Genomic DNA, 16,978 nt, shown 5'->3' on the forward strand with positions numbered 1-16,978 from the left:
TCGGGATGACGGGGCATCCTGAGTTGTCTCTCTTGACCGGCAGAAGGTCAGTAATTACTTCCACTACGGGGTTACTCCAGTAGTTACGTCCTGAAGCATCTCAGGGCAGTGATTGCCTGAGTGTCTAGTATCTCCAGTGTGTTTGTGCTCCTAGATCTAGGTTCTTCACTTGGTGGAGTCTGGGAGTTGTAAAACTCCTTCATATTTTGTTCGAAGTGTACCTGCTCATAAAGACAAGGCAGAGATCAAGTGCATGGGCCCTGTTGGTGGAAAACACCAACAGAACCAAAAGTGTATTTGTTCTTCTCTAACCTTAAGCATAGTGAGCAAGACAAAGTTGAAGGATAATAAGATCACGAGTGTAGCATTTAAAGCATTTGTCAGATCAGATCGCTCAACCTAATGGAAAGATAATCTATCTATATTTATGTTGTTTTGTTTTTTTTTATAAAATATATCTTCCAAAGATTGAGTGTGCAACATTTTAGCTCATATGATTACGATTGTGGGATCACAAAGGTGGAAGGACTAAACATGTTGAATCGATTGGGTTCATTAATCTAGAGTTGTAAATCATACATGTTTGTCTCTTTTATTCATGTGAACGCCAGAACCAAGGAGAAGCTTATAAAAGTGATAGTCAAGTACCTTAAGATGTTACCTTACTTGAAGAGTGATGGTACAGTAACACCTTGTGGAAGCTTTCCTTTCTTAGCGGTTGTGCATCGTGTTTGTGGCACCCTCCATGGATCATCTCTTGTGAGCTATGCCTTCCTTGTGTAAATTGTTAAACTTCATGTGCCTCTCTCTTTGTCTCCAATGTGAGTTTGTCTCAGGACTTCCCAGGTCGATATTGAAAGTTTTCCTGCAGGGGTTAGTCCAACAAAATATCCAATATCTACTATAGCATACTATCGGCTCAAAAATCAACCTAGACACCATGTCTAATTTGATTCAGGAGGGCTTTTTTAACCTAAGCACCATGCTTAATTTAAAACCCCTTGGAAGTAAGATCATCATTCCTAACCTAAGCACCAAGCTCAATTAAGAGATAAATGAAACTACTCCAAACCTAGACATATACTAAAGCAAATAAAGGTAGCATGAGAGCATTTATAGAGATCTATTCAAGTGGAGATGAAGTAGTGTGATTAGTATTTAACAAATTGAGCATGTCTCAATGGTAGGGTCGACCAATATAGCAACATGGCAAAGGATGTTTTTATATAAAGTACTCCCTAAAGCTTGAATTTTGCAAAATTCAAGTTTGGATGAATTTAATTCAATGTTGTATGATGATTGGTTGTACATACCTTGTGCTTGTCATTCATCCGATCTTCTTGCTCCAATCCTGGAAAGGTTAGTGACAAGAATACCCGAAGGAATATTTTTACAATTATCCTTATATGCTCAACACACAAGGTAATGTTGTAAATAATTAAAATCTCATGTTGCAATCTGATCAGTGCTTGTTTTAGGACACTAAGCTTGTCCTTGGGAAACCATCAATTTATGTCAGTGAAGTGGTTTCCCCTCCAACGCTGACCTATATCAAGATCAACTCAACGAGATCTGCAAAATTTATTATAAACATATGCATCGACAACCGCCCTTTTAAAGTTTTTATAAATAGAAAGGAAGAGGGGGTTGGAGATCTCGAATGTGGTGATGTTGGAGAGACCAATGGATTGTGAAGATGTTGCATATGAGCATGGAGTAAATGAAGTGGCTATGAAATAAATTCCATGCTCATTAATGCTTAGAGTGAAATCCATGTGGTACGGTGAAAATGATAAGGTGAGTGTGGTAAAAAAAGAAAACAAAAAGGATATACGGGCGACTTGGTTCGAAACTAGCACAGCTACCGTTCCCCGGCAACGGCGCTAGAAAGCTTGTTGGGTATTTTAAACGCAAACAAAAAAATCCGCAAGCGCACGGATACCGATGTAGCTTTCACCCGGGAGTATTCCAGAGTATCGATTTTCCACAAAGAACGTGAGTGTACTAATTAAGAATCAAGATCACCCAAGGATAACAATATAATTATTTTTGGTGGGAAGAGAGGAAGTTTCCTGAGAGTTCTCTAGTTGATCTAAGAATCAAGAATTACTTCAAGATTATCTATATCGGGACATCAGAGCACTAACCAGAGAAAGAGATGAGAAGGGGGCTAGGAAGGTCTGACTACGGTCCTACAAACACCGATCCGAACGTGGTGGAATACGTCGACCGTTAGGGCTGTCACTACCCTAGGGCTACCACAACAATCCGTAGGATTGGGTGCAATTCCAGGTAATCGCAAGACTAAACACCACGTCTAATCTATTAATTACTACTCTAGCGTTATAAAGACTAGAGCACTTGATGCAAGCGGGAATCCAATAAATAACTTGAATGTAAATAAAAGTAATTAGAGAACTCAGGAGTTATGAATTGAAGAACCTGGAGAACGATGAAGAACGAACCAGTTGCTGCAAAAGTACAATGTTGAGGAAGATCCGACAGATCCGGCTCCTCCTCCGCTCTCCTCTTCTCTCTCCCTATTTTCTAGATTACAACTAGAACTAACTAGAACTAGAACTAGAGGAACTAGAACTAGAACTAGATGAACTAGAACTAGATCTAGATGAACTAGAGGTAGAACTAGAAGAACTAGAGAGATCCTCTCTACTTGGATGAAGAATTGAAACCCTAACTTTGATTCTGTAGAAGAGGTATGATCTCCAGGGGCCAGGGGGGTCTGGTTTTATAGTCCCTTCAAGTGAATCTGGGCCGTCGGATTAAACCGACATTGATCGTGTGGTTTTCCTTGAAGTATTAGGTCGGTGGAGCATGATCCCCGAACATCACCCTGATTGGTCCAGGGGGGAGGGCGGGCGCCCAGTAAGGGAGGGAGGGCGCCCAGTGCCCGGCTCCGTTACGTCTCCCGTTCGGTCCCATGGCTTCTGGAGTCTTCTAGATGATAGAAAATTGCGCGGCACGTTAATATCTCTATGTAAACCCGACGTGTGGGCCTTTCTTCCGTATTTCCTGATAACCCCCTACAGAAATAGACAAACACCAAAACTTGTGGAATTCTGTCAAATAAAACCCTAAGTCTAGGTGTTGGTTGCATTTGGATCCTTTTCCATGATTAGTTGATGGTTAATTGTGAGCATTAAGGACCGTCAACAGTAACTTGGGTAATGAATATTAAGTTGTCGGTTGATCGGTACGCCATGGCTATGTGTATCGACTGTCGAGCGCCTCGGCGAAAACTTGCGAGTGGCATCCTATTAGTTGGACCCTGTGAAAGGTCTCATAGTGAGACCCTGCCTGCTCACCTTGGAAGTGTTTTGGGGAGTCGCGACCCCGGGCAAATGGGAATCACGACTTGGAGTGAACGTGCACACCTCTGCAGAGTGTAAAACTGATATATCAGCCGTGCTCACGGTCACGAGCGGCCCAGACCCTCACTTGATGAGCAAATTGGATTCACTGGATACTTGGAGATGGACCTTGGCGAGGTTGCTACCTCGTGTTTTGGCGGAATGGCTATTCCGTGTTGGCAGGATTGCTATCCTGTGTTAATAATTGGGGTTAATCCCTAGATTACTATAATAATTAGGATAGTACTTTAAAAGATGCTAATTACTACTTACACTAATTAAGGGTTGGGTTTATGCTACTCATAATTAGTAATAGGTTGTTCTTATAATAGTCATAATTAAAAGTGATCAACTAAAATGCTACCGCAGTCAAACCAAGTCAGCTTTACCTTGTTTTAAGCCTTGCATGTCATTACTTTCTGTCAGTGCTTGCTGAGTTCGACATGAGCTCACCCTTGCTATAATCATTAAAGGTTGCTCGGACGATCAGGAGTACAATTACGATTTCCCTGAGGACTACCCTGAGTCTCCTGGTTGTTAGGCTCGTGTGGTTCTGCCGTCGACCTTCCTGTGGCAAGGTGGTCCTGCTACGTCGGCGTTTAGTTTCCCCTTTAATTATGGAGCAGCTTAGCTTATGTTTCCCCTTCGCACTTTGATAAACATTTGGCTTGTAATAATGGTACATTTACTCTCATTTATGTAATTCGTTTGAACACTGTGTCTTGTACCATTGATGATGTCGGTCCATGTGTGTGAATTTGAGATCCTGGCGCACATGTGATTTGGCACCCGAATGCTCTTTTACATCCGGGTGTGACAGAAGTGGTATCAAAGCCGTGTTGACCGTAGGATCACGCAGCCTAGTTAGAAACAGCCGTTTAGATTGTCCCTTTTGGGTGGAATACACCATTGGATCTACTAACTACCTTACTAACATGTCTCATTAGACTTTACCTATTAGCCTTATCTACTTACTTTTACTAACAGTTCAGTTTTATTCACTCTACTTCCTGCATTTATTACCTTGTCATCATTTATTACTTCCTGCTTCTCATATTGCATTTATATTCTTGTTTCAACTTTTATTACTTATTATTTGAACCTTTCTTGTATACCTTGTCTTTTATTATCATTCTACTCATATTACCTTCTTGTTCCTTGTTTTTCATTTATTACTTGAATTATGTATTATTTCTGCCTTGACAATAAATTTCATTACCTTGTTTTTACTTTATACCTTCATTACTTGCTTTCATATCTTACCATAAATACCACCAAAGTTCATATTGTCCATCCATTGTATAATCTTGGTTCATCTTCATTACACATACACTTTTACTTTCATTTATATTATTCATATATCTATCTTTGTCATGATCTATTAACCGTTTCCTGTATGTCTATGATCTTATGCATAAGTAGATGACTCGCCATTTGACTTGCCGCAAGAGCGTCATTCGTTTCTGTCCCGTTCAAGCTGTGGAGTTCTCGTTGACTGGTCGCGTGGATAACATCGTGTTCCAGCCTAACCAGCATCTTGATGACGGTGCTAATCTCCAAGGCGCGGAACCCTATGAAGGACAGCAACCACCTCAAGCTCTGGTAGTGCATGGAAGGGCGCCTTGCTGGGCAGCTGGAGGAGATGATCCCTTCGGTGATGACGATGACATGGATGATGATGATGAGGATGCACCTGGAGGACCTGGAGGTCAAGATGGACTTTTTGCTGCTGATGATGGGTGGATCGTGACTGTCTGCACAAGGGATGGTGGAGGGTGTTTCTTCCACAGCGAGCTGAAGCATCTCCTTGACCAACAACTAGGACATGGCATGTTCTCAGTGGAGTACTGCAGTCAGCACTGGAGTCACCCAGACTACCCGGCGTACTGGAAGGTCTGGGCAGACGTCGGCAGGCCTAACCCAACGCTGAGGGCACTGAGGATCATGTCCATACATGAAGCTATGGCAGAGAGGTCTACCCAGATGGCGGGCATTAATGATGCTGCTCGTCAGGCTTTCTACGCATACCGTGATCACTTCTTCGAGGAGATCAGCCAGGATGAACGTCGCTACTACCCTCGCCGTCGCCGTGGAGAGTTGGTGATGACTATTGCTTCCACCACTGATGAGCAGGACCCCCGCATGCACAGGACTGTCAAGCTGGTGGCGGTCACTAACACTGAGCTCAACAGTTCACTAGTGGAGCTGAAGCAAGTGAGGAAGGAGCTAGATGACGCCAGGAAGAGGATAGCGCAGCTGGAGGCTCAGATCACTGGAGTGCCGCCGCCTTCACCTAAGTGGCCTGCTTTCTCTCCGCCTCGTGAAGATCCAGCCTATGGAGATGCCAGCGCTCGTACTACTATAGAATAGGAGCTATTCCCAGCTTAGTAATAAATAGTGCCACGCTTAGAACGTTAGCACGATCTTAGTTATGCGAGTCTATTGCTTAGTGGTTTGCTTAGTGTGCTTTGCTTGGTCTGTGTGAGAACTTGATTTATTATTGTGATAATGGTGTGATTTGGATCTTTGTAATGAGTGCGATGAGTTGTGGGTTATGTCCACAACGCATCAAGAACAAGATTAAGTATTAAGTTAATATGAGATAGTTAGTTTAGGTTATTATCGGTCTCCTTTATTTGTGCTTTATCATATTTCATATCGCTTTATCTTATCAGTCTTACTCTATCATGATCAGTTCATTATCTATATATTACATCTGTTATGAGTACTGTGTTGATCAACTGAAAAAGGGAAGTTACTACCAGCTGGTTCACACTTTGAGGAAAGAGTATGACTTTGCAGTTTACATTACAGCTCAGGTTTACGCATATGAACTACATCTGATTTTATTATATTATTTCTATACATCAGATGCCTGTCAACACTAGGAGCAACACCAATGGAGGAAACAATGAGCAGTCCAACAACAACAACAATAACAACAATGATCACAGCGGGATTAATGCCAACCCTCCTCATCTGAATCAGCCCATGACCATAGAGCAGCTGATGACTATGCAGACTTAGCTGATGCAAGGGATGACACATATTATGAACAACATGCAGCAGAACCAAAATCAGAATCAGCATCACAATCAGAACCAGCATCAAGGAGGTAACAACGCGTTTGCCTCACCTAGGGACAAGCGTGGAGAGTTCATGAAGGGACGTCCACCGTTCTTCTCTCACTCAGCTGACCCTATGCAAGCTGAGGATTGGCTTAAAGCTGTGGAGAAGTAGCTGGTCATTGCTCAGTGCAATGACAGGGAAAAGGTTCTGTATGGCTCTAGGCAGCTTCAGGGAGCCGCACAGGATTGGTGGGATTCGTACTGCTTTGCGCATCAGGACCCAGATACTATCACTTGGGATGAGTTCAAGGTCGCCTTCAAGACTCATCATGTGCCTGCTCGATTGGTGAAGCTGAAGAAGAAGGAGTTTCTGTCTCTGAAGCAGGGCTCCATGATAGTTTGTGAGTACCGCGACAAGTTCACTCAATTGTCGCAGTATTGCCCGAATGAGGTGGAGAACGATGAAGACAAGCAAGATCACTTCCTGGAAGGTTTTAATGATGGTCTGTCTTACATGATGTCAAATGTCAAGTATGCCAGCTTCCAAGAGATGGTGGACAGGGCATTGGTGCTTGAAAGCGCCGCAAGATGGAAGACAAGAAGAGGAAGTATAATTCCTCTTAGCAGCAGGCTGGTGCCAGCCGTCCCCGCTACAACAATCAGCAAGGCCCTCAGTCTCGCCCTGCATATCAGTCTGGTAACCAAGGACAGCAGCAGAATGTCAGGTACAGTAATCAGAGTCAGCAGACGAGTCAGCGCTACAACAACAACCAAGTGCAGCGCCCCGCTAGTCAGGCGACTCGTCAGAATGCCCCAGCACCATCAGGCTCTCGCCAGAACTCCAACACTGTCCCAGCAAAGCCCAATGCCAACCCCACCCCCACTGGAAATACCTGCTTCAAGTGTGGTCAGCTTGGACACTACGCGAATGCTTGCCCCCAGAGACAGAAGAACAACAATGGAAGGGTGAATCATGTGAAGCTGGAAACTGCTGAGGAGGCTCCAGATGTGGTAGTTGGTACGTTCCTTGTCAACTCTTGCCCAACTACTGTTTTGTTTTATACTGGAGCATCACATACTTTTATAAGTGCACAGTTTGTTGAGAAACATAGTATAGCCACCTGTACCATGCAAAACACCATGATAGTTAAATCACCTGGGGGAAAGATGCATACTAATACTTTGTGTCCGGGAATGAGCATTAAAATAAGGGGGGTAGATTTTCCTGTCAATCCTATTGTGTTGGGTTCAGAAGGTTTAGATATGATATTGGGAATGAGATGGTTGTCCAAGTTTAAGGGTACTATTCAGTGTGCTGAGAAGTTAGTTGCTCTAACAGCACCTAGTGGGAACAGAATTGAGGTCATAGTTACTATGTCACCTAGCAGTGAAGGAACAGTTTACCATGTGAGCAGTGGGTCAGTAGAGGATATTCGAGTTGTGAAAGAATTCCCTGATGTGTTCCCAGAGGATTTGCCAGGTATGCCACCTGAACGTGAGATTGAATTTGTTATTGATTTATTACCTGGTACTGCACCCATATCTAAGAGACCTTATAGAATGGCTGTTAATGAGTTAGAAGAACTTAAGAAACAACTAAGGGAGTTACAGTCTAAGGGGTATATCCGTCCTAGTTCCTCACCTTGGGGAGCCCCAGTTATTTTTGTAGAGAAGAAGGATGGAACACAGAGGATGTGTGTAGACTATAGATCTTTGAATGAGGTCACAATTAAGAACAAATACCCTTTGCCTAGAATAGAGGACTTGTTTGACCAGTTAAAAGGAGCTTGTGTGTTTTCCAAGATAGATCTGAGATCAGGTTATCACCAGTTGAGGATTAAACCTAGTGATATTCCAAAGACTGCCTTCACCACCAGATATGGACTTTATGAGTATACAGTTATGTCTTTTGGGTTAACTAATGCTCCAGCTTACTTTATGTATCTGATGAATAAAGTTTTTATGGAGTATTTGGATAAGTTTGTGGTAGTCTTTATTGATGATATCTTGATCAACTCCAAGACTGAGGAAGAACATGAGGAACACCTGAGGCTTGTGTTGCAGAAATTGAGGTAACATCAGCTCTATGCCAAGTTGAGTAAGTGTGACTTCTGGTTGAAGGAAGTGTCTTTTCTTGGTCATGTCATTTCAAATGGTGGAGTTGCTGTTAGTCCGAAGAATGTGGCAGATGTTCTTAAGTGGAGTCCGCCTCAGACTGTTGGAGAAATCATAAGTTTTCTTGGAATGGCTGGTTACTATCGGAGATTCATTGAAGGATTTTCCAGTATTGCTAAGCCCATGACTGCTTTGCTAGAGAAGGGTAAGCCATTCAAGTGGAATGAACAGTGTCAGGCTAGCTTTGAGGAGTTGAAGAAGAGGTTGACTACTGCACCAATTCTGACTTTGCCTGATGTGACTAAAAGTTTTTCTATCTATTGTGATGCTTCCAAGCAAGGTTTGGGATGTGTACTGATGCAAGAGGGAAAGGTGATTGCCTATGCATCTAGACAGTTGAAGAAACATGAGGTGAATTATCCAACTCATGATCTTGAGTTAGCAGCAGTGGTCCATTCACTGAAGATCTGGAGACACTATATTTTGGGTCATAAGTGTGATATCTACACGGATCACAAGAGTCTGAAATACATCTTCACTTAGAATGACTTGAACCTGAGACAGAGAAGATGGTTAGAATTGATCAAGGACTATGAACTAGAGATTCATTACCACCCTGGCAAAGCGAATGTAGTTGCTGATGCTCTGAGTAGAAAGAGTCAAGTGAATATGTTGGAAGCCACGGAGTTACCGATGGAACTACTGGCAGAATTTGAGTATCTCAATTTGAGGTTTGTTGCTAACACCCAAGGTACTTCCATGGACATAGAACCAACTCTTGAGCAAGAGATCAGAAAAGGTCAGAAAGAGGATGAAGAGATCAAAAAGATACTTAAGCTATTAGAGGAAGGTAGAGCACCTGGATTCAAAGTTGATCAAGAAGGAATTGTTTGGCATAAGGACCGATTGTGTGTGCCTGATATTCAGAGAATCAAGGATGTGATACTGAAGGAGTGCCATGAATCTGCTTACTCTATTCATCCAGGAGGTACTAAGATGTACCAGGACTTGAAACAAAACTATTGGTGGCCTGGTATGAAGAAAGATATTGGTGAGTATGTGGCATTGTGTGACACCTGTCACAGAGTGAAAGCGGAACATCAGAGGCCAGCAGGATTGTTGCAACCGTTGAAGATACCTGAGTGGAAGTGGGATGAGATCAGCATGGGCTTCATAGTGGGATTGCCGAGATCTCAACGAGGATATGACTCGATATGGGTTGTAGTAGATCGATTGACCAAGGTAGCTCATTTCATACCGGTCAAGACTACCTATCGTGGGGATCAGTTAGCAGAGAAGTATATGGAACGGATTGTGTGTCTGCATGGAGTTCCTAAGAGGATTGTGTCTGATAGAGGTACACAGTTTACATCAAAGTTTTGGGAGAAGTTACATGATGCTTTGGGAACCGAGCTCAGATTCAGTACAGCTTATCACCCTCAGTCCGATGGTCAGACAGAGAGAGTCAACCAAATAGTGGAGGATATGCTCAGGTCTTGTGCTTTACAGTATGGGGATAGTTGGGATACTAGTTTGCCCTACGCCGAGTTCTCCTATAACAATAGTTATCAGACTAGTCTTAAGATGACTCCTTTTGAAGCCTTGTATGGAAGGAAGTGTAGGACTCCATTGTTCTGGAACCAGACTGGTGAAAGGCAAGTGTTCGGCCCTGATTCATTGAGAATAGCCGAAGAAAGGGTTTAGTTAATCCGACAGACTCTGAAAGCAGCTCAGTCTAGACAGAAGAGTTATGCAGATGTGAGACGAAGGGAACTTGTGTTTCAGGCAGGTGATTATGTATACCTGAAAGTGTCTCCGATGAGAGGCCTAAAGAGGTTCAATGTCAAGGGAAAGCTAGCTCCAAGGTATGTTGGTCCTTTCAAGATTTTGGAGAGGAAAGGAGAGGTGGCTTATGAGCTTGAGCTGCCTGTTAGTTTATCCAATGTGCACAATGTCTTCCATGTCTCCCAATTCAAGAAATGCTTGAGAGTGCCTGAGGAACAGTTGCCACTAGAGGAACTGGATTTACAGGATGATCTAACTTATGAAGAGAGTCCTATCAAAGTTCTGGACATAGCAGAGAGAATTACCAGGAGTAAAACTATTAGGATGTGTAAAGTACAATGGAAACACCATTCTGAGGAAGAGGCAACATGGGAAAGAGAAGATGATCTGAAATCCAAATACCCTCAGTTATTCCCTGGTTCATCCTAATCTCGAGGACGAGATTCTTTTAAGGGGGTAGGTTTATAACACTCCAAATTTTTGAATTTGATTTAATTTTGGCTTAGTTTGAATTTTTGAGAATTACTAAATAATTTACAAAATTAAATAAAATGAAATATAAGGTAGAAAACTTGTTTGTGTGCATTCATACTGCTGCATAATTTTTTCTTTTGACTTATGTTTATTTGCTTGTCTTTGTTTGAGTTTTGGAGCAAGAAATAAATAGGAGAAATCTGTTAAAAAAAAGAAAAAGAAAAGGGGCAAGCGCCCTGGGCCGGCCTCCCCCCTCTCCCTGCACGCCCGCGTGGGCCTCTGCGGCCCAAGCCGCGGCCCAGCCGCACAACAGCTGCGCGTCCCTGCCCTCCTGCCGCCCGCTGCCGCTGACGGGTGGGCCCCACCCGTCAGAGCCGCCCCCAACCTCCCGTCCGAAACGGACGGCGCAGCCGCGCCGCCTCCCGGTTTCCGAGCCGCACGCGAACCGAGGTTCGCCCGCGCCTATAAATAGCGTCCCTCAGTCGCGCACGCGCCCCTACGCAAACCCTAGCCGCTCTCGCCGAATTCCACAGCGCCGCCGCCGAACTCGTCGAAATCCGCGCCGCCGCCGTCGAGCTTCTCTTTGCCGTCGACGTTTCGCGAAGGTGAGACCCCCATTGCGTTCGCCTCGCCGAGCCGCACCCGCTGGTGCCCTTGCCTCGCCCTCTCGCGCCGCGGACCGCCGCCACGGCGAGCTCCCGCCCGCCGCCCATGGCGCCACCGCCGCCCGGCCTGCGCCCGCTCCCGCTCCGGCGCGCGGTCCACCGTGGACCGCGGCTTGCCGCCCCCGCACGCCGGTTCACGTGGACCCGGCCCATGCAGCCGGCTCGCCCGCTCCCGCAGGCGCGGTCCACCATGGACCGCGGCCCCCCTGCCCCGCGCCCCGGTCCACCGCACAGTGCCGTGGACCGGCCAGCCCGCCACCGCCACGTGGCCAACCTGGCCACGCGCTCGCGCCGCCCCCTGCACTTTTGCAGAAAAGCCCCTCCCTTTATAGAAAATTAACCCGCCATCCTATGCAGTTCAAAAATAATTAGTTTTATGCCCTTAGTTTTGCGGTTTAACCCCTGGCTTGGTTAGAATTTATAGTTTTAATCCAAAATGCTTTTTAATTCAGTTTTAATTAGTTTTAATTACGAAAAATAGTTCAGTTTATCTATAGATTTGCCATCCAACTTGTTTTAGCCATAACTTTTGCATCGTAACTCCGATTTAGGTGATTCTGGTCGTTTCGTTTCGTCGAGTAGAATACAGTAGTACAGTTGCTTTCTGTTTTCACATGCTTTGGCGTACTGTTTCTGATTAAGCTTGTTTGCTTGCATGTATTGCTTCGTTTGTGTGATGTTTGTCGCGTATAGCCAACGAGACGTTCGTGAAGGAAGAGGATCAGGATCCCGCTGAGTTTGAGCAACCCGACAACGATCCAGGCAAGTGCAGACACCGTTTGATCATTTTGAACCTATTCGTTAATGTCATTTACTTTATATGCATGTGTCTAATGAATGCAAACCCTAAGGACATGACTAGCTTACTTATTATTCCTTGTTCACCTGGGGCTATGTATATGGGTAGACTAGGCTATACTAGGTTTGCTTAGCTGCTCTACTCATCTTATACACATGCCTAAACAAGTAATAATCTCTACTCAACTTGATGCTTAAACTGTGCTGAACCTTTGGTCACTGCGGTGATGGCGATGATGGATGCTTACGAGCATCGTAATGATGGTGGTGACAGGGGGAGCGGGTACCGTTGGTGGTCCGGTTTGCCGGGCGTACCCGTCTCTGCTCTCCGTAAGGACTTAGTCAGGGAGCGCCCCCCCTGGGACTTACAGTGCAGCTCCAAGCTATATGGCTCTAGCTTGACTAATTAGCAGGACCTCCACTAGTAGGGTGTTACTTTCCGGGTAGGCGTGAGGAAGTAACTTGGGTAATGAATATTAAGTTGTCGGTTGATCGGTACGCCATGGCTATGGGTACCGACTGTCGAGCGCCCCAGCAAAAACTTGCGAGTGGCATCCTATTAGTGGCATCCTGCTACGTCGGTGTTTAGTTTCCCCTTTAATTATGGAGCAGTTTAGCTTATGTTTCCCCTTCGCACTTTGATAAACATTTGGCTTGTAATAATGGTACATTTACTCTCATTTATGTAATTCGTTTGAACACTGTGTCTTGTACCATTGATGATGTCGGTACATGTGTGTGAATTTGAGATCCTGGCGCACATGTGATTTGGCACCCGAATGCTCTTTTACATCCAGGTGTGACATCTAGTCATCGAACGGAGCCTGCCACCCCAATCACCTTGAATTTGGGTCTAGATTGTGACCAGGTGGCTCCGCCTTCTGAGTCATGCTCCGTTTTGTCCTTCATCAACAAGGATGATGGTGCCTCTGCCAACGCTGATCGTCCCTTCACAGCCACCTATGTGTGTGGCCAGACTGGACACACGCAACGACACAGACCTAGTGCGTAAGAGGAGTGCAAGACTAGCTGCCAAAAGCGGGTTCTGGGCTATCAAGCCGGACGCTCAGGCTAGGAAGATTCTGATGAAAACGTTGGGCGAGGATGTCTCAACAGAAAAGCCGGATGAGGCGGCGTTTGAGGAGTATTATGTGGCCTTCTATTTGCCGCTTGATCCTACCAGGCGCAAAGGGATGTGTGAGCTGTTCCTAGGTCATCGGGGCCGTCATCGCGTGACTTCGAAGGTGGTCGCCTAAACCCCATGGTCTACCGTCGCTAACATTGTATCTGATGAATAGTTCTAGAATTTTGATTTGGAATGTGTGTGGCATTAATATGTGTGCGCATCGTAGCGTCATCCATGGAGCTTTTTGGAAATAGACCATTATGAGAAGTGGGCTTCGGTGATATGCCATTCCACAACAGGGCTTCGCTAACTTGCCATTATAAAACACGACCCACCCGCTAGAATGCCATACGATGCCCTTAAACAAAATTTTTTGACTCATGTAATGCTGTCCTTTCCTTGTTCCTTTCGTAGGTGCACAGTTGGACAGAACGGACTCGCACAAAACAGATCGAGTAGCTTCTTCTTTGACTTTGTGCGCTTCTTCTCCGCCCCCACGGCAGTGCTGCAACCCACCAATCTGTTCTAGCTCTCGCATGCTCGCTCACCTCCCCACGCCCTCAATGCCCAGCATCGCCCAAATGGCCTGCTCGCCATGGTCGGCCCTAGCTCGGACAAGAAGCAATAGCTCGAAGAGGGGAGGGAGCACAGGGAGGGGCAGCACTATGGGGGAGAGCTGACCGCGGTGGGGGCACTTGTCTTGGGGATCTTCTCACCATGGGGGCACTCGTCATGGGGACACCCAGGACATAACCAGGTACCCAGCTCCAGCCGATCCATTCTACGAAGGTTCGACCCCCTTCATTCTATCACAGGCATGAGCTCCAAGAAGAAGAAGAAGATAAGGACCAGGGGCATAAGAGGAATAAAAGGACTCTAAGGGCATCAGATGGTATTCTAGCGGGTAGGTCATGTTTCATAATGGTAAGTTAGCGAAGCCCCGTTGCGTGATGTCATATCATCGAAGCCCACTTCTCGTAATCACTACCGGAACCCCTAGCTATGCCGTGAGCTAGGGACTTTGCCGTGTGCTTCCCATTAGGCACACGGCAAAGATCAATTTTGCCAAGCACCATAAGCCCGGCACACGGCATATCGAAAACTCTCGGCATAAACATGGACATCGATACAGTCCTGATAAGATGGTACATCCTTCGAATGGTGAAGCATGGACCTATTTTGTTAGTATTCATCATGAGAAAGCTCTAGAGGCTCGTAATGTACGTGTTGCCTTTGCCACAGATGGGTTCAATCCTTATGGAATGATGGCTTCCCCATACACTTGTTGGTCCGTGTTTGTGATACCACTCAATCTTTCTCCCGGTGTATGCTTTCAAGCACAGAACATATTTTTGTCTTTGATAATTCCTGGTCATCCGGGCAATAATATGGGTGTGTATATGGCGCCTCTGATCGATGAATTGATCAAATCTTGGGATGAAGGGGTGTTGACATATGACCGAGCTACAAAAACCAACTTCACGATGCATGTTTGGTACCACTACTCCCTGCATGACTTCTTGGCATATGGGATTCACTACAGCTGGTGTGTTCATGGGAAGTTTCCATGCGCAATATGCAAGACAAATGTCCAGTTCATTTGGTTGAAGAAGGGAGGCAAATATTCTTCATTTGACAAACATCGACAATTCCTCCCAATTGAACATGCATTTAGATGAGACATCAAGAACTTTACGAAAGATGTGGTAGTTACAAACCCGCCACCGGCGATGATGATGGGTGCTGAGGTCCGTGCTGTCATCAACATGCATGGACACATAAGTCGCGCTTGGAGAGGCTCCCCTATTACCTAGACCTGCTACTTCCACATAACATTGATGTAATGCACACTAAAAAAATATCACTGAGGCACTCTAGGAACAATCATGGACATTCAGGATAAGTCAAAAGATAATGCGAAGGCTAGAATTGATTTGGCAACATTATGTGACAAACCAAATCAAGAAATGCGGCCACCTAGGGTAGGCAAGAATTGGAGACGACCTCTGGCCGATTACATGTTGACCAGGCCTCAAAGGAGAGAAGTACTGGAATGGTTCCAAAAGTTAATGTTTCCTAATGGGTATGTAGCGAATCTGAGAAGGGGAGTGAACTTGTCTACTATGCGAATCAATGGGCTTAAGAGTCATGACTACCACATCTGGATTCAACGGCTTCTTCCAGTGATGGTACGAGGCTATGTCGCAGATCATGTGTGGCAAGTGCTTGCAGAATTAAGAAATTTCTTCCGATAGCTTTGTGCTAAGGAGTTATCTCGGTCCGTGGTTAAAGACCTAGAAAAAATGGCACCTGTGTTGCTCTATAAGTCGGAGAAGATCTTCCCACCAGGCTTCTCCAATCTGATGCAACATTTGATTTTACATCTCCCGTATGAGGCACGAATGGGGGGACCTATGTAGTTTCGTTGGTGCTATTTCATTGAGAGCACCCTAAAGGTTGTTAGAAACAAATGTAGAAATAAATGCAAGACTGAAGCTTCAATCGCAGAGGCATCGATTCTACAGGAGGTGTCAAACTTCACAACAAAATACTATGGTGACAACCTTCCTAGCATACATAATCGTCTGCTTCGTTATAATGTTGGCGAAAATGAATCCAATCTCAGCCTTTTTTGTGGGCAACTTGGAAGTGCAAGTGATTGGACCCAGAAGACCTTGAAATCTGATGAGTGGCGCATTATCATGTTATATGTACTGTCCAAACCTTACAGAAGTGCAGCCATACATAGGGTAAGTCACTATTCTCAACAAATTTGTTCTCGAATAGTCAATATTCTACCTTGAACCCCCTTGTTCCTCGCTGGTACAGGGAATTTCTTCATGAATTCTGGCATCTATCTAGGGATCCTATCCCTCAGGAATCTGAGACCCTTCTTAAAAAGGGAGCAGGAAGTGGAACACCCGATTTCATTTCATGGTTCAAACATAAGGTATTGTCCAATTTAGTTTAATATTTCAATTCGATCATACGTGCAAATCATATAACTAACTAGCTCGCCCGAGCTTGCAGGGCCAAAATGATGAAAACATGAGTGCCAAGTTGAGACAGGTTGTTGATGGTTTTGCATATGGAGTCAAGACATTTTCTGATTATGATGTTAATGGCTATCGATTTCATACAACAAGACACGAGCAACGTCGGCCCAATCAAACAACCACAAATAGTGGAGTTTTCACGCGCGGAGATGATGGGGTGGATTACTATGGAAGAGTTGAAGAAATATACGAACTCTCATTCTATGGCTGCAAACCTCTTAATCCCGTCATATTCAAATGTCATTGGTTTGATCCTGCAGTAACGAGAAAGACACCTAATCTTGGTCTAGTTGAAATTTGACAGGATTGTGAGTTAGCAGGAGAAGATGTCTATATCGTGGCTCAACAGGCCACACAAGTTTATTATCTTCCATACCCATGCCAAACCAAAGAGAATCTTAAAGGTTGGTATGTTGTGAACAAGGTATCACCACACGGTAAACTACCTATGCCAAATGATGACGACTACGTCTTTAACCCTAACACATATGCCGAAGAGTTCTTTCAAGAAGAGGGGCTAGAA

This window comes from Sorghum bicolor, chromosome 10 (assembly GCF_000003195.3).
Source record: "Sorghum bicolor cultivar BTx623 chromosome 10, Sorghum_bicolor_NCBIv3, whole genome shotgun sequence".
NCBI lineage: Eukaryota > Viridiplantae > Streptophyta > Magnoliopsida > Poales > Poaceae > Sorghum > Sorghum bicolor.